We start from the raw sequence: 23,892 nt of genomic DNA on the forward strand, positions 1-23,892 counted from the left end.
TTGACTGTGTACTCTAGAGTAAAAATGTCCCTTTTTCCAGGGAAGGCTGTTGTCTTGCTGCACTTTTTGGCACAACTGATGAATGTTTGCTTTTTACTTTTTAACACGCACCACTTTTTCTCCTAACAGACAGAACCTTGACTTCTAAGAACACGAGCAGGATCAAGTTCAAACCAGGTGAGAGCTCGGCTCGACCACAAGAAATGTGTCCAATTAATCGTCAGCACTAAGCACTTTTCCATTTTCAGTTACACGTTCACTTTTATGACAAACTTGAATTTAATAAATGTGTTTACTTTTAATAAAGCTTTTAAACTTAAATAGACTGTGGTTTTTGGTCCTCCAGACTAGAGTGGATGAGCTAAAGGTTTTCGAATTTTTGCAAGCATGAGTCCGTGCCTCTGCCATCGGTGACTTTGGGAGCTAAATGACTCTGCCACACTATCTAGTCAGTAAGGAGATTGGGGCCGGGGTTCAACTACAAAGTCTGTTATCACTGAGGTATGTGGAAAGTCTAACAGTTACAGCACCTATTATAATTGATAAGCTAAGCGATGCATTATTTAGTGTCCATAGTTCTGTTTGTGCAGATTTGTCCCTGCAACAGTAGTAGAATGGATTGTCCTATCCAAACCAAAAGTAAAGTAGTATCTTATTATTTCTTGGTGGTGGTCATTCACCTTTTTATTGTTGGCAATGGTCAAAGCATAAACATTTAGAATACTTGAAAAGACAATATGGACAATCCCAGAGGACTACACTCAGTGCATAGAGCTATTGCTGACTAGAATGGGAGTCCAATGGAAATGCCAAATGTGCAATCTTAGTTAGCTACACAGACAGACTAATAAGAATAATCTAGTAATACCACACGGAGTCATAGGGATAAGAATTTAGATCCTGTCTACAAGAAGATCAAAGACGATTTAGAAAAAATCGAATGAGGAACGCTAGGAAAAAATAAGTACTCTATATTAAAATTAAAACTTACTGGGGCCAGCAAAGGAGCCCTCGACTGCCCGGTCCTGGCCTGCATCGACAACAGCACCCTCCTCCTCCTCCTCCTGTGTCCTCCTCTTGCCCCTGGGGGAAGCTGATGTACAACATGAAAGAAAGAAAAACAGAAAACATGGATGATATTTATTTCTCAACCAAATCAAACATTTAAAAAAGAACTAACAAAGTAACAAAATATTTTTGCGAAATAGCAAATAGGGAACGACTCCACGGGATATATTATTGACCAATCTCATGTGGTCGACTACGTCATTACTTTAGTATTGCTTGATTTGCGGACCGTCGAATTGGAAACTACCCTATGTAACTCACTAAACAAAGTACTAAAAAGGTTTGCCTAGGATTGGCAGGCAGCAGTCCGCAGCACGCAAAGTGACAGCCAAAGTCCATCGTGATTGAAGATCAGCGACAACACTAAAGTTTCCTACTACATTCACCAGTCATTAAAATACTCAAACTATTAATCCACCACCACTATTTCTTCTTATCGCCATGTGTACAAAGGAAGGACTGGACTTGAGTCTGTAGGGGCTGATTTATAAGGCCCTTGCGGCTCTTTTGCTCCATTGTTGCGTGACTTTTGTGACGCAGCGACAGCACAAAAGAGGCGCAATGGTGCGGCGTATATTAACAACGTGACGCATCTGGGAGATGCATCACGTTGTAAAGCCCTGCGCCAATAGGGGTGTTCCGGCGCAAGGGAGGGCGTTCCTGCGCAGGAACGCATCCTAAAAGTGGCTGAGGGAAATCTACAAGATTTCAATCAGTCACTTTGAGGACAATGATGCGTGACTCAAACCCTGCGCCTGCTTGAAGCAGACGTACGGCTTGACGCAGCATTGGGGAGATAGGGCACCCCAGAGAATTGATGGAGCTGCACCATCGTTGCGACGCAACTCCAGCAATGCGCCACCTTTACGGCACAGATGCGTAACGCTTTGGTGACGTTTTGGGCCCATGGCGCGCCGCATTGTAATACGGCGCACCATGGGTGATGGTGGCGTGACGCACAATTACTGGCGCATCCCTGCAACTTTGCAGGGATGCGCCGGTAATTAAAAATCTGAACCTTAGTGTGTAGCATTGCGCAGTTCTTTCAACTACACTCATACATAATTTCACAGGCCAATGAAATGAACACAAAATCTAAAACAAATAAGCATAGTAGCAACACTACTGAGAAGGAGAGCAGTGTACCTGAAATGCACAGAAGATTTTGAAATAAAATGTACCTACAATGTAATGAGCAGCATTATTGCTCTTGGTAAAAAACAAAAATTTGCAATATAATAACACAGCAGGAGAAAACATAGTAGTAAAGACATAGCTACTACTACTCACCAAGCCCGGGGATCTCAAGGCCAAGGAGGTCGAGCAGATCTCGCTCACGGGTCAGGACATCCGTCCAGCGGTGGGTGGCCTGGTTGTAGGTGCGCCAGACCCGAGAGTGGTGGTAAATGGCCTGGCACACCTTCTCCCACCGCTTCCGGCGCTCCCGGGCCCCGTACCCGGCACTGATCTTGCCGCCTCCCATGATGGTCCTGGGGAGGCGGCGCTGAACATAAAAAATGAGTTGGGCCACCTCCTCCGGGGTAAAGATCTCCCGTGGCATCACTAGCTCCCCCCTCAAACGCCCGCACGGGAGCCGGACACGGGGTGCGGGACCCTTCCCCTTCTCGGGATGCTTCCCGGCTCCCTTCACCATGGTCTGGGCGGAAAGGAATAAAGAAAATAGAATAGGGAAGAGAAGAAAAGAAAAGAGTTTACAAAAGTAGTTTAAAATTAACCAAAAGTAGCAGTAAACACAAAAATATAGGGCTAGAAAAATAGAGGGATAGATAATAAGTAAAATAGATAAAAAAAAACTTCAAACAAGCAAAGGATGGCAGAGATAGACAGAGGATACAAAGACCATGCCCAGAACCATAGCAATGAATGAGAAACAAGATGGCCGCGCCCGTTCACGACCGCGCGGGTAAGTTCGCGCGAGATTTTCCTTGCGAACACGCGCGAGACTGTACTGGCAAACCGCGGACTTTGCGAGATTACACTTCGCGCCCGGAAACGGAAATACGTCAGGCAAACAAGATGGCTGCGCCCTTGAACGACCGCGAGGGTAACTTCGCGTCTTGCGCTACGAGCGGCTCGCAAAAACGCACAAAACCTTGCCAACTAACACGCCGCAAAAAAAACAAATTGCATATTCGCACGAATTTGCGGCTTCCGAATCCGATCTTGCGCGTGTTCGCACCCCGCGAACCCCGCGAAATTGCAGAAAAACGAGTTTTTCAAAAGTGAAAGCACTCGGCAGGGGCAAGAGTTCAAACTCATCATTAGTAACAATTCCCGGTAGTGCTTCCTGACTGGGGCCCCTCCAGAATTCAGTTGCTAGTTGCAACAATTGTATGACCCTGCTCTGACCCTCACAGCAGGCTCATACAATAGCTACAAGTAGGCCACAAAGAAGGTCCTGGGGAAAAAAAATGCACTGCAACAGAAAGCAAAATTACAGATAAGGAAGCAGGTGCCAGACTGGAATTTTAAAACAGTGACACATTAATAAACTAACCCCAAATTAATTCATCTGAGTTGAAGCAGGGATGGTGTGCTTGCTTTTCCCCCCCATAATCTACAGTAATGATGAACCAGAGGGTGGCATTGATGTAACAGAGGGTTGCAGTGGTGAAACAGAGGGTGCTGGGAACCTGTGATGATGAACTAGACGTAGAAACAACATAATTCGCGACCGTTGCGCGACGAAATGTAAGTTCGCAATTGCGAACTGGTACGAAACCCTCGCGAACTGGCAGAAATCCTTGCGAACACAAAAAAAAAAAATCCGCAAATTCGCAAGAATTCGCGGATTTTGCGGATTGCGAGTTCAAAAATCCGCAAATTCGCGAACGCGAGATCCGCAAAATTCGCCCATGCTTACCTTAAAGTAATGCGCTCCCCGGGAGTCCTCCTATACTAATTTGCTGCCCCTAGGAGTATGCCTTCAACTAATACGCTGCCCCAAGAGTCTACCTTACAATATTTTGCTGCCCCCAGGAATCTGCCTTCCACTAATGCACTGCCCCCAGGAATCTGCCTTACATTAATGCGCTGCCCTCAGGAATCTGCCTTACACTAATGCGCTGCCCTCAGGAATCTGCCTTGCACTAATGCGCTGCCCAAAATAATCTAACTTACACTAATGCCCTGCCCCCAGGAGTCTGCCTTACACTAGTGCGCTGCCCCCGGGAATCTAATTTACACTAATGCTCTGCCCCCAGGAGTCTGACTTACACTAATGCGCTGCCCCCCAGAGTCTGCATTGCACTAATGTGCTGCCCAAAGGTATCTGCCTTACACTAATACGCTCCCCGGGAGTCTGACCTACACTAATGCACTCCCTGGAGTCTGCCTTACACTAATGTGCTTCCCCAAGAGTCTGCACTACAATAATGAGCTGCCCCAGAAGTCTACCTTACACTAATGCACTACCCCAAGGAATCTGTCTTACACTAATGCACTACCCCAAGGAATCTGCCTTACACTAATGCACTACCCCAAGGAATCTGCCTTACCCTAATGCACTACCCCAAGGAATCTGCCTTACACTAATGCACTACCCCAAGGAATCTGCCTTACACTAATGCACTGCACTAGGAATCTGCCTTACATTAACGCACTGCCCCCAGGAGTCTGCCTTACACTAATGCACTGTCACCAGGAATCTGAATCTGCCTTAAACTAATTTGCAGCCCGGGGAGTCTGCCTTACACTAATGCATATTCCTGAGAGTCTGCCTTACACTAATGCACAGCCCCAGGAATCTGGCTTGTGCTAAGATGGAGCCCTAGGAGCCTGCCATATGCTAAAGCACAGCCAGGGAGTCTGCCTTAAACGAACGCTTACACTAATGCACAGTGCTAGAAGTCGGCCTCACACTAATGTGCAGTCCCAGAAGTCGGCCTTACACAAATGCGCAGTCCCATGAGTCTGCCTTACACTAATGCACAGCCCCAGGAGTCTGCCTTACACTAATTTGCAGGCTCAGGAGTTTGCTTTATGCTAAAGGGCTTCCCCGGGAGTCTGCCTTACAGTAATGAGTGCGCCCTGGAGTCTGCCTTACACTGATGCGCTGTGCCCTGGAATCTACATTACACTGATGCGCGTAAAAATAACAATTGATGGACAGAATGCACCTTGTGCTAAGATGCAGCCCCAGGAGTCTGTCATATGCTAATGCACAGCCCCGGGAGTCTGCCTTACAGTAATGCACTGCCTCCAGGAGTCTGCCTTAAACTAATTTGCTGCCCCCCCGGAGTCTGTCTTACACTAATGTGCTACCCTCGGCAGTCTGCCTTACCCTACACTAATGCACTGTCTCAGTTTCAGTAGTCTGCCTTACACTAATGTGCTGCCCCAGAAGTCTGCCTAACACAAATGTGCTGCCCCCAGGAGTCTGTATCCCACTAATTGTGCGGTCTACCTTACACTGATATGACGACTCCAGGAGTCTGACTTACAGTGATGCACATCCCCCATTAGTCTGCCTTACTTTGAGGCGCTGCCCCCAGGAGTCTGCCTTACACTTTTGCACTGCCCCGGGAGTCTGCTTTACACTAATGTGCAGTCCCAAGAGTCTGCCTTGCACTAATGCCCAGCCCCCGAAGTCTGTCTTAAACTAATGTGCTGCCCCCAGTAGTCTGGCTTACACTAAGGTGCAGCCCCAGGAGTCTACCTTACACTAATACGCTGCCCTAGGGTGTCAGCATTACACTATTGTGCAGCACCCAAGAGTCTGCCTTACACTATTTCACAGCCCCGGGAGGCTGCCTTACACTAATGTGGGTATGCTCAGACGTGATTCCCATGCTCTCCACACCACTGGAGTCAAGCTATCCAGGCTGAAGACGGCTGATAGCCAGAAACCGGTCCTAGGAGGCTTGATTCCGGTCCAGGAAAGACATGGCTTGGCAGTTCAGGCTGGACTGTTCCCATGAGGCACAGGGTCAAGGCTGATTTGCATATGGGCATGTCTGAACTGGGGTGGTGTGGAGTGCAAAGAAACGATGGATTTAGGCCCAGATCTCTGGACTGGGGTGAATGTATGACATTGTTCTGCATTCTGTCCATCAATTGTTGGTTTTGCATTTACACTAATGTGCAGCACCGGGAGTCTACCTTACACTAATTTGCAGTCCAGAGGAGTCTGCCTTATACTAATACGCTGCCCCCGGGTGTCTGCCTTACATGAATGCGCTCCGCAGTAGTCTGCCATACACTAATGCACAACTCCCGGGAATCTGCCTTACATTAATGCGCTCTCCTGGAGTCTGCATTACACTAATGCGCTCTCCGGAAGTCTGCCTTACGCTAATGTGCTGCCCCCAAGAGACTCCCTTTCACTAATGCGGTGCACCCAAGAGTCTACCTTACACTAATGCGCTGCCCCTAATATTCTGCCTTACAGTAGTGCGCTGCCCCAGGAATCTACCTTACACTAATGCGCTGCCCCAGGACTCCACCCTACACTAATGCACTGCCCCAGGAGTCTACTTTAAACTAATGCGCTGCTCCTGGTATGTGCTGTACACTAATGCACTGCCCCAGGAGTCTGCCTTACACTAATGCACTACCCCAGGAGTCTGCCTTACACCAATTCACTGTTCCCAGGAATCTGCCTTACACTAACACACTGCCCCCAGGAGTCTGCCTTACGCTAATGCGTAGCCCCAGGAATCTGCTTTATACTGATGCGCTGTCCGCAGGAGTCTGCTTTATACTAATGCACTGCCACAGGAGTCTGCTTTATACTAATGCGCTGCCCCCAGGAGTCTGTCTTATACTAATGCGCTACCCCAGGAGTCTGCCTTACACTAATGCGCTGCCCCCAGGAGTCTGTCTTACACTTCTGCGCTGCCCCCAGGAGTCTGACTTACAGTAATGTGCTGCCCCAGAAGTCTGCTTAACACTAATGTGCTGCCCCAGGAGTCTGCCTAACACACGTGCTCTGTCTCCTTGCGCTAAGATGCAGCCCCAGGAGTCTGTCTTACACTAATGCCCAGCCCCAGGAGTCTGCCCTACAGTAATGCACCACCTCCAGGAGTCTGCCTTACACTAATGAGCTCCCCTCAGTAGTCTGCCTTACACAAATGTGCTGCCCCAGTAGTCTGCCTAACACACATGCCCTGTCCCCAGGAGTCTACCATACACTAATGCGCTGCCTCCAGGAGTCTGCCTTACACTGGTGCACCGCACCCAGGAGTCTGACTTACACTGATGCACTGCCCCAGGAGTCTGCCTTACACCAATTCACTGTTCCCAGGAATCTGCCTTACACTAACACACTGCCCCCAGGAGTGTGCCTTATGCTAATGCGTAGCCCCAGGAATCTGCTTTATACTGATGCGCTGTCCGCAGGAGTCTGCTTTATACTAATGCACTGCCCCAGGAGTCTGCTTTATACTAATGCGCTGCCCCCAGGAGTCTGCTTTATACTAATGCGCTGCCCCCAGGAGTCTGTCTTATACTAATGCGCTACCCCAGGAGTCTGCCTTACACTAATGCGCTGCCCCCAGGAGTCTGTCTTACACTATTGCGCTGCCCCCAGGAGTCTGACTTACAGTAATGTGCTGCCCCAGAAGTCTGCTTTACACTAATGTGCTGCCCCAGGAGTCTGCCTAACACATGTGCTCTGTCTCCTTGCGCTAAGATGCAGCCCCAGGAGTCTGTCTTACACTAATGCCCAGCCCCAGGAGTCTGCCCTACAGTAATGCACCACCTCCAGGAGTCTGCCTTACACTAATGAGCTGCCCTCAGTAGTCTGCCTTACACGAATATGCTGCCCAAGGAGTCTGCCTAACACACATGCTCTGTCCCCAGAAGTCTACTATACACTAATGCGCTGCCTCCAGGAGTCTGCCTTACACTGTAGGGAATAGTAATTTGTATCCCTCTGCTATCCAGCACTTTTCCTATTGTTGAATTCTCTGGAGTGGGAACAGTAATTATTACCCCTGCTCTATCCAACACTTGTCCCTGCTGTTGCATTCATTGTAGTGGGAATAGTAATTTTTACCCCACTGCTATCCAGCACTTTCCCTACTGTTACACTCACTGGAGTGGGAATAGTAATTTTTACCTTTCCGCTATCCAACGCTTTCCCTACTGTTGCACTCTCTGGAGTGGGAATAGTGATTTTTACCCCTCCGCTATCCAACATTTATCCTAATGTTGCATTCACTGGAGTGGGAATACTAATTTTAACCCCTCCACTATCCACATTTTCATTATTGTTGCAGTCTTTGGAGTGGGAATTGTAATGTTCCACAGGGTTCGTCCCTGTCACCCCTTCTTTTTAACCTGTACCTTTCCCCCCTGATCCGCTCCCTCCGCGGCAGGAATGTCACTGCATTCAACTATGCAGACGACATTCAGCTCGTTTTCAATCTCGACTCCTCGGATGAAGCGGCCCAAGATTTCCAGTCCACGCTTTGCCACATCAGTAATTGGATGGGCGTTCATCATCTTAAACTTAATCCCGACAAGACGGAGCTCGTTCTTGTCGGAGGCCCATCCAATCCCTGGAACTCCACTTTTTGGCCCCTTTCCCTTGGTCCCCCCCCCCCCCCCCCCTCCCTGCTGACAAAGTGAAAAGCCTGGGGGTTTACATCTCCCAGGACCTATCAATGAAGCACCAGGTTAGTGCCACTGTGTCTTCCTGTTTTTTCCAGCTTAGGAAGATCCGGAAAATCGCCCACTTTCTGACTACTGAGGCCCTCACCCTAGCACTGTTGGCATTAGTCATCTCTCGGATTGACTACGCCAATGCCCTGTACGCTGGCATCCCACAATATCAAATTAATAGACTACAACTGATACAGAATCAGGCAGCTCGCCTGATTTATCACCAACCAAAACACCACCACGTCCGTCCCCTCCTCAAAGCCCTACACTGGCTTCCAGTCTCAGAGCGCTGTAAGTTCAAACTGGGCTGCCTGACTCATAAATCTTTGGCCGGCATTGGTCCCTCCTTTATTTCCTCTCTCCTGCATCCTTATGCTCCCTCTAGGCTCCTCCGCTCTTCTCATCTTGCGCTCCTCCAGACTCCCCGTTTTAGACGCAAAAAACACGGAGGCCTCAGATTCTCCTTTCTGGCACCTTCATTCTGGAACTCCCTCCCGCTGGAACTGAGACTCTCTCCTTCCTACCCTCACTTTAGGTCTCTCCTAAAAACTCATCTCTTCCGTAGCATCTACACATAAGCCTTCCCCCTCCCGCCCTCTGCCTCTACCAAACAAGTGATCAGCGCCAAGAAACCGTCCGGTGAATGCCGCGCTTTATAAGTAATTTTTACATTACATTACATTACATTACATTACATGTTTGCCCCTCCGCTATCCACAACTTTCCCTACTGTTGCTCTCACTGGAGTGGGATTAGTAAATGTTATGCCTCTGCTATCCTACACTTTCCCTACTGCTGCACTCACTGGAGTTGGAATAGTAATTGTTACCCTTCCGCTATTCAGCACTTTCCCTACTGTTGCACTCACTAGAATGGGGCTAGTAATTTTGACTTCTTCGCTATCCAGCACTTATCCTACTGTTGCACTCAGTTATACTAATGCGCTGCCCTCAGGAGTCCGCTTTATACTAATGTGCTGCCCGCAGGAGTCTGCCTTATACTAATGCGCTACCCCTGGGGTCTGCCCGACACAAATGCGCTGCCCCCAGGAGTCTGCCTTACACTAATGCGCTGTCCCCAGGAGTCTGCTTTATACTAATGCGCTGCCCACCGGAGTCTGCTTTATACTAATGCGCTGCCCCCAGGAGTCTGACTAACAGTAATGAGCTGCCCCCAGGAGTCTGCTTTATACTAATGCGCTGCCCCCTGGAGTCTGCTTTATTCTAATGCGCTGTCCCCAGGAGTCTGCTTTATACTAATGCGCTGCCCACCGGAGTCTGCTTTATACTAATGCGCTGCCCCCAGGAGTCTGACTAACAGTAATGAGCTGCCCCCAGGAGTCTGCTTTATACTAATGCGCTGCCCCCTGGAGTCTGCTTTATTCTAATGCGCTGTCCCCAGGAGTCTGCTTTATACTAATGCGCTGCCCACTGGAGTCTGCTTTATACTAATGCGCTGCCCCAGGAGTCTGACTAACAGTAATGCGCTGCCCCCAGGAGTCTGCTTTATTCTAATGCGCTGTCCCCAGGAGTCTGCTTTATACTAATGCGCTGCCCCCTGGAGTCTGCTTTATTCTAATGAGCTGTCCCCAGGAGTCTGCTTTATACGAATGCGCTGCCCACTGGAGTCTGCTTTATACTAATGCGCTGCCCCCAGGAGTCTGACTAACAGTAATGCGCTGTCCCCAGGAGTCTGCTTTATTCTAATGCGCTGCCCGCAGGAGTCTGCTTTATTCTAATGCGCTGCCCCCAGGATTCTACCTTATACTAATGCGCTACCCCAGGAGTCTGCCTTACCCTAATGTGCAGCCCCCGCAAGTCTGCAGCTGTATTGAGAACAGCACATTTACTGCAATAGAGTGTACTGTCCCACTATGTGCCTGGTACATCTAGTTTTACGTGTACCGAGGAGCAAAGAGGGACAGAGCACCCTAAATGTAATGCAGGCCATGCTAGCCAGAGACACACTACTATGTAATGCACTTAAGCTCAACCCTAGTGACCTCTTGTGAAGTTTAGACTTGCCTGCCTACCTTCAGACTTTCCTGTCCACCCCACCACAACCAAAGTGAAAACCTTACAATTTAAAGTTGCTAATAATTGCAGACTCAATTGTTCTGTCAGGGTTGCCAACATGGGTCCAAGAGAGATTAGTATATGCCATATTTTTGGAACAACCACACTTTATGAAATTAAGTTTTATTTATCTAAACGAGGGTGTCCAATATGGGTCCAATGTGGTTAAAATAGATGCCATGTTCGTTGAATAACTACTGACTTTGAAAGTACGTGTTGTTTACATTCGTTGCCTGGCAGTGTGTCTGCTGCGGATATCCTGAAAACCTCTACTGGATCCGACCCTTCTCGACCGTAGCTGGACACCTCTGCCTGTGTGTTCATGTTGTGATTTTATAGAAGTGCTCTAAAGAAGATTTGGGCGCTCTGTCTCTTCACAAAAGAGGCGAAAATTAAATAAAAGTGCCTACCTGTAGCTCAAGCATAGTTTGACAGTTTCCCGCCCTTTCGGAAGTGTTTTATATCCCAATCAAATTCGGAGTTTTTGGTGATTTATGGGCGCATGTCGGGGTATGAAAGACAGCTCCAAAAACGAAACAGGGCCAGGCAGCAACCGAAGCGAGAGTGGTGACATTCAACGGCCCCACTGGGCAGGCCCGAGTCTGCCTGGTTCTGGGATCCCGGCCAGATGTTCGACAGGGCTTTGTCTGATCAGCGCGGTGCACCTTTAAATAGAACGGAGAGGTGGAGGGGGGAGAGAGACAGAGGGAGGGGGGAAGAGGAGGCAGCAGCGACTGAGCGCTGCCGGGAGTGAGTGACCTCCAGAGCCTACTACAGCAGCACTGCAGCACTGAAGAGGGGCTCAGAGGACCGCGCCACCCTGCAGAGGGCTCTCCGGGACCCTGCCAAGGCGAGCGTCGGGGGAAGCCTCAACACTCTGCGTATCCGGAGAGGTATCGATTGGGTCAGCACTCGTCTGCGGGACAGACGCATGAGGGGAGTCGGTCCGGTCCTCGCTCAGATGGTAAGTCAAGTTCTATCTCTAAGGGGCGAATGGGATACAGGCGCCTGGATGGGGCTTCTAAGCACACATTGCTCACAGATGGTCTTCTGTACCTCGGGCGCACATAATCCTCCTGCCATTGAGCTAGTAGTATATGTCCCAGACTTGTCATATTGTGATACCCGTGTATCATCCTCGATGGATTAGACATTAAGAGTGGTTTAATGGGACTGTGAAAAAATGCGCCTCGTCGTGGCGCCTAATGCAACTTCTGCAGCAAGTTAAAAAGAGAAACGGCCGAGGTCTGCACTTCAAGGAACGAATGCTAATGAAGCGATGCGGCTGCAGTATGTAAATGCAAGCGGAACCAAAGCATGCTATCGGTGGAGGTGATTTATGTCGTATAATAAGTGTGTTGCGCCTTGGAGGTGGGCGTATGTTTCGGATCACGACTAAAACTCACTCACCCTCTACAGAATGAGGCATGGCGCAGTGTCTCCTGCAGGCTGCTGACTACCCCTGCCCTGAAAGCAACCAGAGCCCAGGAGAGTGGGGATGAATCATAGGACTATTGATTAAAATACAGATTTCAACCGAGGGAATTTGTGTGTCCTTACCTAGTGCGCGTGTCAGTCCGTTTCACAGTGTGTGGATTAAAACATGCAGTCGTGGCAGCGAGGGATTGTTAGCAAATTCAAATTTATACTAAGAAGTGTGTTTATGAATATACATATGGTCGTTTGCAATTTAATATAGGAATAGCTGAGACTCGCCAAATCAGCGTGGGCAGGTAGATGGATGTATTATTTAGCAAGATTGCGTGTGGCTGAAAATGTGTATATATGAATTAATGAGATCACCTGAACCATTAAGTTAAGATTATTCTGAGTGTAAATTTGTACAGCCATCAGTGTGTGTGTCTGTGTGCTCATGTGTGTAGCTACTACTGTGGGTATCGATAATTCATAACCTAATACGGTTTAAACACCACAATATGACTGCCTCCTGGCACTTTCATAAAAGATGCTTCCCTTGCTCATCTTTTTAACGAGCGCTGAATCATGAAAGGCCGAGTCATTCCCAACTGAGGTTCATCACACCTGTGACCTGGACGTTAGAACACGCTTTATGTTTCCGGTGCGTTCACCCACAGAGCTATCCCTCTGACGTAATAATGCACACCTTGAAATGCACGCACGAGGGTGCTCGTTTTAATGAAACGTGAATATGTGAATGAAGTAGAAATAAACGCGGGAAAATAGACGAGTGGATTTCTATGCTGGGGGTTAGAAAGCTATCTATGCCGAAGTACATACGTTGTAGGGGCGTGGTATCCTTGGGAAGCAGGCGCAGTGGCACCCGGGTCCAGAATCACGAGGGGCCTTTTGAAACCTGATTTTTGCTATAGTTTACTACCCCACCAACAGTCAAGGGACACTTTCTTAGCTTGAACCAGGACACTTGGCAGCCTCTTGGCCACTCTACTGGCACGTTAGCGCCTATCAGATTGCTATGAGATTGCATTAAACATGACATGCAGTGATCGGGCGTCAAAGAATGAATGAATGAATGAATGAATGAATGAATGAATGAATGAATGAATGAATGAATTTGAAAATAACTAGCTCCTTAAGCAGGATGGTGTTGAATAAAAACACAAGATAGTGTCTGCGAGTGAGTGTGTGTAGTAACTCGTGCCTCGAAGTGACTGGCAATGGTGACGCGTCAGCAAGTGGCTGATGGCATGAACTACGACTTATTAAACGAGGAACCTTATTTAGCTTAATACCGTGAATTATAACCCTCTAGGCGCTTGCAGAGGTCTCTGCGTTTTGTAACAGTAATCAATATTACCACTGCTGCAGTTGGAACGCTTTTTTGCAGAGAAAGAATGTGGCGACAGGGACATAAGGTGGTTTGCCCAGGATCACACAGTTTAGTCAAAAGGGAAATATTTCAACTCAAGTCTTTTGGTCTCTCAGTCAATAGGTCTTTCCCTAGACATAATTTGCATTTGTAAAAATGACCCACTCGTTTTATGGTGGGTAATTAATACGTGAATGACCGAGATCGGATACTTACATTCGAATTTATACATGTGTTGATGGCTGTTTGTTGTTGTTGAAACACATCTGTGTATGTCTGTGATTAAAAATTTATTTGGAAATCTTCAAGAAACATCAAATGCATCTAAGTGTGTGAATAAATAGGAGTATACACATGATTAGCAAATGTGTGAAATAATGCATACATGTGCAAGTGGAAATTACTAGCTATATGTTTTAACACAAACACAGACATATACACATGACATTTGTGTTTAAATGGCATGTTATTTGGCTCCGTGAGTGTGTGATGTCTGTGATTAAATACGTTTGTGCGTGTGTTGCTGAAACAATTATTCTATCCGTGGAAAGTGAATCAGCACAAACTCCAGTGGCACAAATTCTTGCAACGTCATTTTCAATGCTAATGTTGGGACTTAGCAAATAGAGTGTGGTGATTATAGAATCACGTGATGTCATCCTGGATACAGATGAGAGAATTGCTACCAGTTTATCACTGTGTCCTGTGAAATTGACCTGACTATTTTTTTTGTGGTGGTAAAGTATTTAGATAATGCTACATCTTTAGAGTGACCAAGCAGTGAGCAAGATGGAATGGAGAACGACAAGGAAGTTTGAAGAGTCTAAAGTGCGAGAGTAGGATTCATGGGTCTCAAAAAGAGTGATTTTAGACGTTTATTGATTTCTTTTCAATTGAGGGACAGGCGTACCATTTTTTTTCTACTTTTGGAAGTCAGATTCCTTCCCCCAGCACTGAGTTGCCTTCTTGTAGATTAAAGGGAGAGGGTTTTTGTTTTAACGCCATTTTGTTGGGCGTATGCTGAGGACAGGTTAGTCCCTAACACAAGCCTCTGAAGCAAGAGTCCTTTCGGAGGTGATGGTGAGAAGCTTGAATCCAGTTCACCGGGTGACTGGAGACCAAGGGTTCTCGCTGGAGACGAGGCGTGAACTTGCCTCCTCCAGCGGGTTGTATACATTTTGAGGATACTTCGTCTGCTCTGTAGAAGATCCCATGAGTAGGTAATTGAAAGAGTGACTCCCCATCTTTGTGCCATAACAGCCCATCACTGAGGTAGAACTTTCAATTATTATTTTCCTTTTTCTCTAAGGTGCACATAGTCCATAAGGAGGTGAAAGTGCTCTGCAGAGACAACAATTGATGCAAAATTTGTTGGTACAGCGGTAACAGACGGTGGGACAGTAATTTGTGTAATGAATAAGGGAATAAAAAGTCCTATAGAGTAGGGGAAGCGCAGCCGTAGCCAGTGCAGGTAAGAGCGATGGGGCCGGGTGAGGGGGGATTTCGACAGACGACCACGAGGGAAAATGTATTATTTATCTAATTTTCCCTCGTCATTGTACTCCGAAATCTCCCCCCCCCCCCCAAACTGGCCCCACCGCTCTTACATGAATGGTCTGCGGCTGGGGTAGCGGTACCTGGTCGGTGATAAATTGACAACTTTGTGCAACATCAACATTTTAGTAGGAAAAATGGCTATTACTTGTAGAAGTATCGCATGTTGCTGTAAAAAAGTGAAGCTAAAGAGAGTGCGCATACACACACACCCTAGTGCATTGCTGTGTTACAATATTCAATTACTGTGCGGGAAGGGAAACATCCTTTACCACGCTGTCATTTCCATGATCAACCTTTACAACTCAGTCACTACCCTGCTTGCGAAATTACTACGCATTACTTTCCCACGCAATTTGTTACAACAACTTGCAGTAGGGGGGTGCGTTGTTGGACAGGTGTTGGATTTTAGGTCCAACAACTTCCCTACTGTTGCATAAAGTGGAGTTGGAATAGTAAATTATACTATGCTAAAGTACAGCGCCTCCCTAGGGCAGGTCGTTGTAATGACTTGTGTGGTAAAGGAATGCATGGTAACATCACAGACGGGGTAGTGACAGCATTCTGAAGACATGCACGGTAAATGCATGCAGAAATCCATCATACGTCTTTGCGAGAATACACCATCTCTTGCCAAAATGTCTGCTCATTTTCCAGCACATAATATTCTGGAACACAATGCCATATCAGGTAAGAGTATCTCACCACTGCACCTGAATATACCACCACAATGTTTATTTTTCCTATTTCTGAATTCGGATACTCGAATGTTGTATCAGAATAGGACATTACCGATTCAACGTTAAAATGCAAAATTACTTTGTAAAATAGCACCTCAGAATATCCTAATATTTCATCATTTATCCTATTGTGGTTCTAAAATACTAATGTTACACCAGATTATGCCACCAGAAGCCAGATTGTCCTATTAACGTCCAGAATATTCATTCTCTGTGCCGTGATGTCCTTTCACATGCTAAGAATATACCATTGTGGTGCTGAGTAACCCTGGTATCTCATTGCTGTTCATAAAGTCTCATTCTCACAGTACCTGAACATCCAACCTTTGACCAGAATATCCCATCACTTGAAAAGAACACATAATTTTCTATGCCAACATATAACATTATCACTCTAGAAATTCCCACCCTTGCACCAGAATATTCAATGACTGACTCAAAATATCTTACCACTATATAAAAATATCTTGTTTATGTAGCAGACAGAAAATATAATTATTACACAGCAGAATATACAATTTTCTGCTAGAATACACCATAATTACCTAGAATATCCCAGTACTTGTCTGAATAACCTTTCATTAAGTAGCATATCAAATCACTGTCCAAGTGCATCCCTTTATTATTACAGAATTTCACTGTAGAAGCCAAAAGTGTTAAAAGTGTTGGATGGAAATGGGTGAATTAGTAACCAGCTTTGTAATTACAGAGGGAATGTATGCTGGGTAAAGGTGAGCATTCCTGTTAAAAGGGAAATTGGTCTTGTGGTTGTGACAGGAATATCCCATTTTGCAGCGGGCCATACATGATCCGTATAAGCGTTGTCTGTCTGCATTGGCAGAGCCAAGCTCGAAAGTGGTGGAATAGAATGTCTTCGATTAATTAGCAGTTTTCAGATGTAGTCGCGTATTACCACCCACTTGTTTTCAGCTGTCTTTGACATCAGTGTGGCAAAAGTGTACGCCACTCTTCGGAATATATAATCATAGCACAGACTACCTAACCATTGGCCAGAATAATGAATTGATATCCCAGAAAATGCCATCATGGTGCCTGGATATGCAGTCATTGTCCAGAATATGCCATGATTTATCAGATTATTGGATAATTCTTCTAGAATATCACATAATTTCCCTAAGTATTCCATGCCTGTGCCCACATATCCTATCACTCTCTATAATTTCAATTGAATTTGCCAGGAAATCTGATCACTACTCTAAATAAACATTTTGCTAGAATATTATAGTGTCTTCGTAGAATGTGGCAGAAAACCAAATCGTTTTTCCAGATTATCCAGTTTCTGCGTCACAGCACACCATTATGGCATCAAAATATCCCATAATTGCATTAGAAATATTTCATATCCACAGGCATCATCCTTCTCCATTCTGGAATATAAGATCACTCTACCAGCATTTGTCAGCATTGTGCCAGAATGTCCAGTCATTGTGCTATAGTTGAATCATTGTGTAGTATATGTCCCATTTGTGCCAGAATATCAGTAATTGTGGCATATTATCAAACCATTGTGTTGAATATCCCACAATGGTGCAAGAATATTAGGCCATTGTGAAATAATACCCAATGACATACTAGAATTTCCAACCATAGGCTGGTATATAATAATATTGTGTAATAGTACCTCATTATTTAATGATGCAATATCACTATGCCAGAGCCTCTCAACTCTTTGGCAGAAAATCCGACTTATGCGTCACTCTATCCCATAATGTTGCAGAATATTAAACACTATATAAATGCAAACCTTTAACCCTCTTCTATCCCTACACCATCCTTCTCGAGCCAAAGAACTGACTAACCTATCCAACACTCAAATTACTTTAATATTTCACTAAACTAATTCAACACTAATCCTTTATGGGTTTCTGAGTAGCGTGCTACTTGCCAAAAAAGCATTTTGACACCTCATCTGGGGTAGTAAGCGCTATATAAATGCAATTACAATACAATACAATAGTCATAACAATGGCAGTATATCTCATTTATGTGACAAAATCAGCTGACATTGCTCTAAATTGTACACCAGCACTAGTATCGCTGGAGGAATTGCGCAGGGATGCAAAGTTAGACGAATATATGACGTTACAACGTCAACAATTACAATGCATGCCTTTACAACGTGGGTTTTACATTGCAGATACCTCTACAAAGCATGATTTTACAACGCATGCCATTACAATGCATTTTTAGAAACTACATTTACAATGCATCCCAGCACAACACATACCATTACAACACATACAATTACAATGCATAATACTTTTAGGGTAACAGTGGGGTAAGTGTTGGATAATGTGGGGGTAACAATTACTATTCCCACTCCAGTGAGTGCAACAGTAGGGTACGTGTTGGATAGTGTAGGGGTAAAAATAACGATTCCCACTCCAGTGAGTGCAACAGTAGGGTAAGTGTTGGACAGTGAATGGGGTAAAAAATACTATGCTCCCAAACCTATGCCCGCCCAAAAACAAAAAAAGCTCCATTACTTACCTTATAATACGTTCTAATGGCATAATGTTGTAATGATATGCGTTGTAATGGCATGCGTTGTAATGTCTGCGCTGTAATGGCATTGAAAGCAAATCCAGTTGCGTTGTAACAGCCACGTTGTAAAGGTAGCTCCATTACTTACCTTCTAATGCGTTCTAATGGCATAACGTTGTAATGATATGCGTTGTAATGGCATGCGTTGTAGTAACATGCGTTGTAATGTCTGCGCTGTAATGGCATTGAAAGCAAATCCAGTTGCGTTGTACCAGCCACGTTGTAAAGGTAGTGCGTTGTAATGACTGCGTTGTAATGGTTGTATCCCAGTTAGACATGTCTGTATAGCAATACACATTTTTAGAAAAGCAGGAACAACGTGCAGCCTTCTATGTCTTGATAATATTCTTTGAAACAAAATATACAGGGATTTCAAAGCCATTATCATCCGCCTGCCACTGAAGCTAACCCACTGAGACGTAATCATTTTTGGATGTCCAATAAGAAAACTGCGCATTGCTATTGCCTGGGGAGTGGCGGGAAAGCGCTCTGATACCCGATTTCTCGGGTCTAGTTTGCGCTATATAAAACTCTAAATAAATAAATAAAAAAAGAGAAAAGGGGGCAGGAAAAGAAAAACGAGCAATTTTGATAGGGTGCATGATATTATAAGCTTGCAACAACAATAGTAATATTATGTAGTTTATTGTATTGTATTTATTACTATATCACTTTTTTTTATTTATTTGCATTTTTTTAAATGTATTTAATTGAATGTTTGGCGCGGTGCCGGCTTGGCAGATGCCACTTCGCAGCACTAGTTAGTCATTTCAGCAGATACAGGATGCGTGAGGAGGATGACTAGGTCCTACAGGAATTCAGGCCCGCGATGCAAGGCCGCACAAGGGTATTTTCAACAGATGCCTGCACGCAGAGCTTTGTTCACCATCCTGAAAGACAGGGCTCATTACAGAGATGCTCCTTGCCGGCTTCCTAAGCAGGCGCTGGATGGAGAAGAGAAAATACTGCACAGACCGCAGCACACCGCTTTCGGTAGTAAACAATTTGTTTTTCAGCCAGGCAGGTTATTACTGTCACTCAGCAAACGCTTCCTGCAGTCAGAAGAAGGATTATCACAGGAAGGGGGTTACAGGATATTAACTGCCTTCTCCATCACATGAAGATATAAGGGCAAATGTTGCGCGCTCTGCTCTGTCTCGTATATATCTAGGCTTGGGTGGCATTTAAATTACGCTGGAGTAATTCACATGATTTCGAGAGGTTTACCTTACGCTTCTTATGAGAAATTCCCGAAATTACTCCATGTTGCATAATTATTCTCGCATGAAACATTTCCCACGTGCATTCCTTAGTATAAACGTATAGCAAATGCATGGGACGTATAGAACGCACAGGACTATTTTTCACTGTGCACAAAGGTGGTATTTCGAAAAGGATTTTAACTTCTTTTAATGTTATATAACACAATAACACAAAATGACACGATTCGACTTCTCAGTCTTGATTACGTATGCAAGAAACAATTTTCTCATGCTATTTATATCGTCCTTTTACCCTTTCATTGCTCCTGCAATGTATTCTGGTATATGTAGATGATTGTCGAAAAGATCACCAAATTCCAATTAAAGTCAGCTTTTGATCAGCATTTCAAACATAATTTGCAAACCATTTTTCATATTCCGGGTAAGTTTCATATAATGGAGATGACTTTCAATTTAGTTACCACAATAATTGGGTTCCAAACACATTTTTACACACACACACACATACACATACACATACACACACACACACACACACACACACACACACAAACACACACACATATATATATATATATATATATATATATATATATATATATATATATATATATATATATATATATATATATATATATATATATATATATATATATATATATATATATATATATATATATATATATATCTGAGGATCATCTGTGCCTCTTTTTATGACTTTCCTTGGAGCCCACTCATCCCTGGGAGTATGGCTGCTCCTAGAACTCCCTGTAGTTGTAATCAGTTCGAACAAAAGACAGCCAGGAGCAAACTAACAAGTCACGACTCACCCATCTCTGCGGGGGTGAAGTGATTAAATATCGCACCACCTGGGAGGCCCTGCTCCCAATGTCCTAAGACTGGAAACAAAACAGGCACCAGCTTCAGAAAGTAAAAAAGAAGTCTAAAAAAATAATTCTACCCCTAAGCGCTACCCTTCGTTGCACCCTGCAGATCCTTGCTACCCCTTAATGATAACCTTCCTTGAGCTATAAAAATCTCTTACTACCCCTTAATACTACCCATCCGTGAACACTAAAAATTGCAAACTACTCATTCGCTATACAGTAACCCGAACTTAAGCACCTTCCTACCTCTTAATGCTACCATTCCACAAACCTTCCAAAACCCTTACTACTCCTTAACACTACACATCCCTGCACCTGAAACCCTTACTGCCCCCTAATGCTACCTATCCCTGGACCCTAAAAACCTTTTCTATTCCTTTACACAATCCTTCCCTGAACCCTAAAAACCATTACAGCTACTCTTTCTGAACCCTAAAACCCCTTACTACACCTTACAGCTACCCACCTTGAAGTAAAAAAAACCTTACTCGCTCCTAACATTACACACCCCTTAAACCCCTTTAATACCCTTTAATGCTACCCTTCCATGAAGTCTAAAAATGTCTTTCTGCTGCTTAGCACTATCCATCTATGATCTCAAAAAACCCTGTAAAACCCTTTCACTCTACCCTTACCTGAACTCCAAAAACCCAACACTATCGCTCAACGCTACCCATCCATCAGCCTGTGAAAACTCCACAGTACATCCTACAGCCACTAAACCCTGAACCTTAAAATTCCTAAACCTCTTACTACCCCTTAATGCTAACCTTCCCTGAACCGGAAAACCTTTCTACAACTTAACCATATCCAACCCTGAACCCTAAAAAACTCTTACTTCTCCTTAAGACTACCTTTCCCAGATACCTAAAAGTGCATTAATACCCCTTCGTGCTGCACTTTTTTGCTTTTTAAATCCCCTTAATTCTGCTTCCCTGTACCCTGAAAAACTTTACTACCCCTTAACTATCCATCCCTGAACCTCAAAATCTTTACCATTTCTTAACACTCCCCATCTATGACCTGTAAAAGCCATTTACTATTTCTTTGCACTAACTTTCCCTGAAGCATAAAAGCCCCTTACTAAACACTAAAGTTTCCCTAACTCTAAAAACCCTTACTACCTTTTAACTCTACATCACTAAACCTGAAAAAAACCTTTATTACCATCACTCTTTCACGAATCATAAAAAACACCTATCGTCCCTTAACCTTACCCTTCCTTTATCCATAAAAGCCCCTACTACCCCTTAAGGTTATATACCCTTGAAATCTAAAAACCCTTTCTACCCTTCAATACTACCTATCTCAGAACCCTAAAAAGTCCTTACTACCCCTTAACCCTACCTTTCCTTGATGCCTAAAAACTTCTTATTACCTGCTAATTTTACCCTTCCGAGAACTTTCCAACTCCTTACTACTCCTCAGTGTTCACTCAGTAGCTCTGCCTGCTGAAAGCAAGTGGAGCCTATCTGTGAAATTACTGATGCCCCCTATAACTCCTCATTTCTAAAGAGTTCCTCAGGGTCCCATTTGTGACCCTTGTTATTTTTATCACCATCTCCCTCACCGCATTTATCAGAGCACCTGGTATAGGTAAGTCTGGGGAGGAGTTACCAGGTGATATCTGGGACATCATTGTAAGTCTGCTGGTAGTGTGGAGTAACATTGAAGAATTGACCTCTTTAAAGAGTTAAAATAATGTTTTCAGAGCATTTTCAGGACTCTGATGGAATTTGTTCTGCTGTGCTACTTTACCATTAAGGTGACATGGGATCCGCCATACTAATGGAGTCATTTATATAACGTCAGATTTGTTCGATTATACCACAATTCAGTTATAGCGGTTCCACAACCAGTTCTCATGACCTTACAGCAAATTTAGAGATAAACGTGGAATTGCATATATTTTTCAAAGATTAGTGTAATATTGGTTCCAGAGTTTTGCCTGTATTCTGGCATGTACCGCAGTACTTTTCTCTAATTGCCAAAATAGTGTTAGATGCACTAAAAAACACTTTCTACACATTTGACAGTCCTCTCACAGCTCCCTTTATGCTGTAAGTCAATTTAAAGTAGTATGTCCATGAATAACAAAGCACACCAAATATTAATGCCGGGCTATATAAAGTGGGCAATGGCTTGGCATCACCCACAGGAGTACTACCCTGTGTAGGAAATTGGGTTAATAGCTGAGTGGGTGAAACCCTACACAGACAGCATCCTCGATTCTCTATTAGCGTAAACTCACAAGTAAACCCCAAATTAAGCTGTACTCAGTCCTCTGGTGGCTTGTCACAGAGCAGTCAGGCTTAACTTAGAGGCAATGTGTAAAGTATTTATAAATCACTTCAAACAGTAATAAAGTGAAAACACTACAAAAAAAAATCCTACACCAATTTAGTAAAATAGAGTAAAATGTAATAAACAATTTGGCACCAAAAACGACAACAATCTAATCAGTACAACCAGAGATTACAGTTTTGAAGATTTTAGTGAATATAGCGCCAAAAGCCCAAAATGCTAACTGTAGCTTTTTGGTTGCGACAGACTGGGACAAAGTCAGAAGTTTAGGCCAACTGCAATTGAATTTGGGCCAGCTACAGGGAATCAGTTAGGCCCACTGAATAAGACTACCTTAAATCCTGTTTGTGGAGTGATGCAAAATCCTTGCGTTGAGTTGTGTGGGCCGGCGTCCTTCTTGCTGGCAGAGTCCACAGGCCCAGAAGTGATCTAAAGAGTTGGGTATGAGGTCCAATAGTTATACCTCCTGCCCATTTGGAAGTAGGAGAAACTTCCAGAGGTTTCCACCCCTCCAGAGGTGCTTGGAATTTCAGAATGGCCAATCCTGTCAACACCTATCTCTCCTTTGTCTCACTGTCTTTTATCAAAACACAAAGACCAACTTTCAACTACGCCGAATCATGTGGTGACCCAGGATCAGGCTAAAGGCACCAAATGGTTAGGACAAGAAAATGCCAACTTTCTAACTGTGGTATTTGCAAAGTTGTGATTAAAAATCCGACTTTACCATTAAAGAGGACTTAAGAATTCTTTAGACACAAAACTAGAGCTGGTACTTTACCTGCTCCCAATAGGAAGTTAACACTTATTTAATGTAATAGGGTAACCCAATCTTATCATATGGGAGAGATAGGTCTTGCAGAAGGGAAAAAACAAATGTAAGAGTTTTTCACTACGAGGACATGTAAGACTTAAGATTGTATGTCCCACTTTTTAAATACACTGCACTTTTCCCTCTGGGCGGTCCAGGGCCTCCCGTAGAGGTGATTTATATGTATGAAAAAGGAAGGTCTGGGCCTGCCAAATTTTTTTTTTGCCACG

The 23,892-nt window shown here is 44.6% G+C and overlaps 1 protein-coding gene across 1 annotated transcript in view; it reads left to right on the plus strand.

Moving 5' to 3' along the window:
- The first annotated feature begins 11,525 nt into the window (after positions 1-11,525).
- The window catches only part of LOC147677755 (gonadotropin-releasing hormone II receptor-like), a 352,501-nt gene continuing 340,134 nt past the window's right edge, over positions 11,526-23,892 (plus strand). Inside the window, exon 1 of the mRNA XM_086945394.1 lies at positions 11,526-11,733. The gene's annotated coding sequence lies outside the window, so the exon portion shown is untranslated. The remainder of the gene's footprint in view (positions 11,734-23,892) is intronic.

The sequence above is a fragment of the Lissotriton vulgaris genome, chromosome 12, assembly GCF_964263255.1.
Source record: "Lissotriton vulgaris chromosome 12, aLisVul1.2, whole genome shotgun sequence".
NCBI classification, from domain to species: Eukaryota; Metazoa; Chordata; class Amphibia; order Caudata; family Salamandridae; genus Lissotriton; species Lissotriton vulgaris.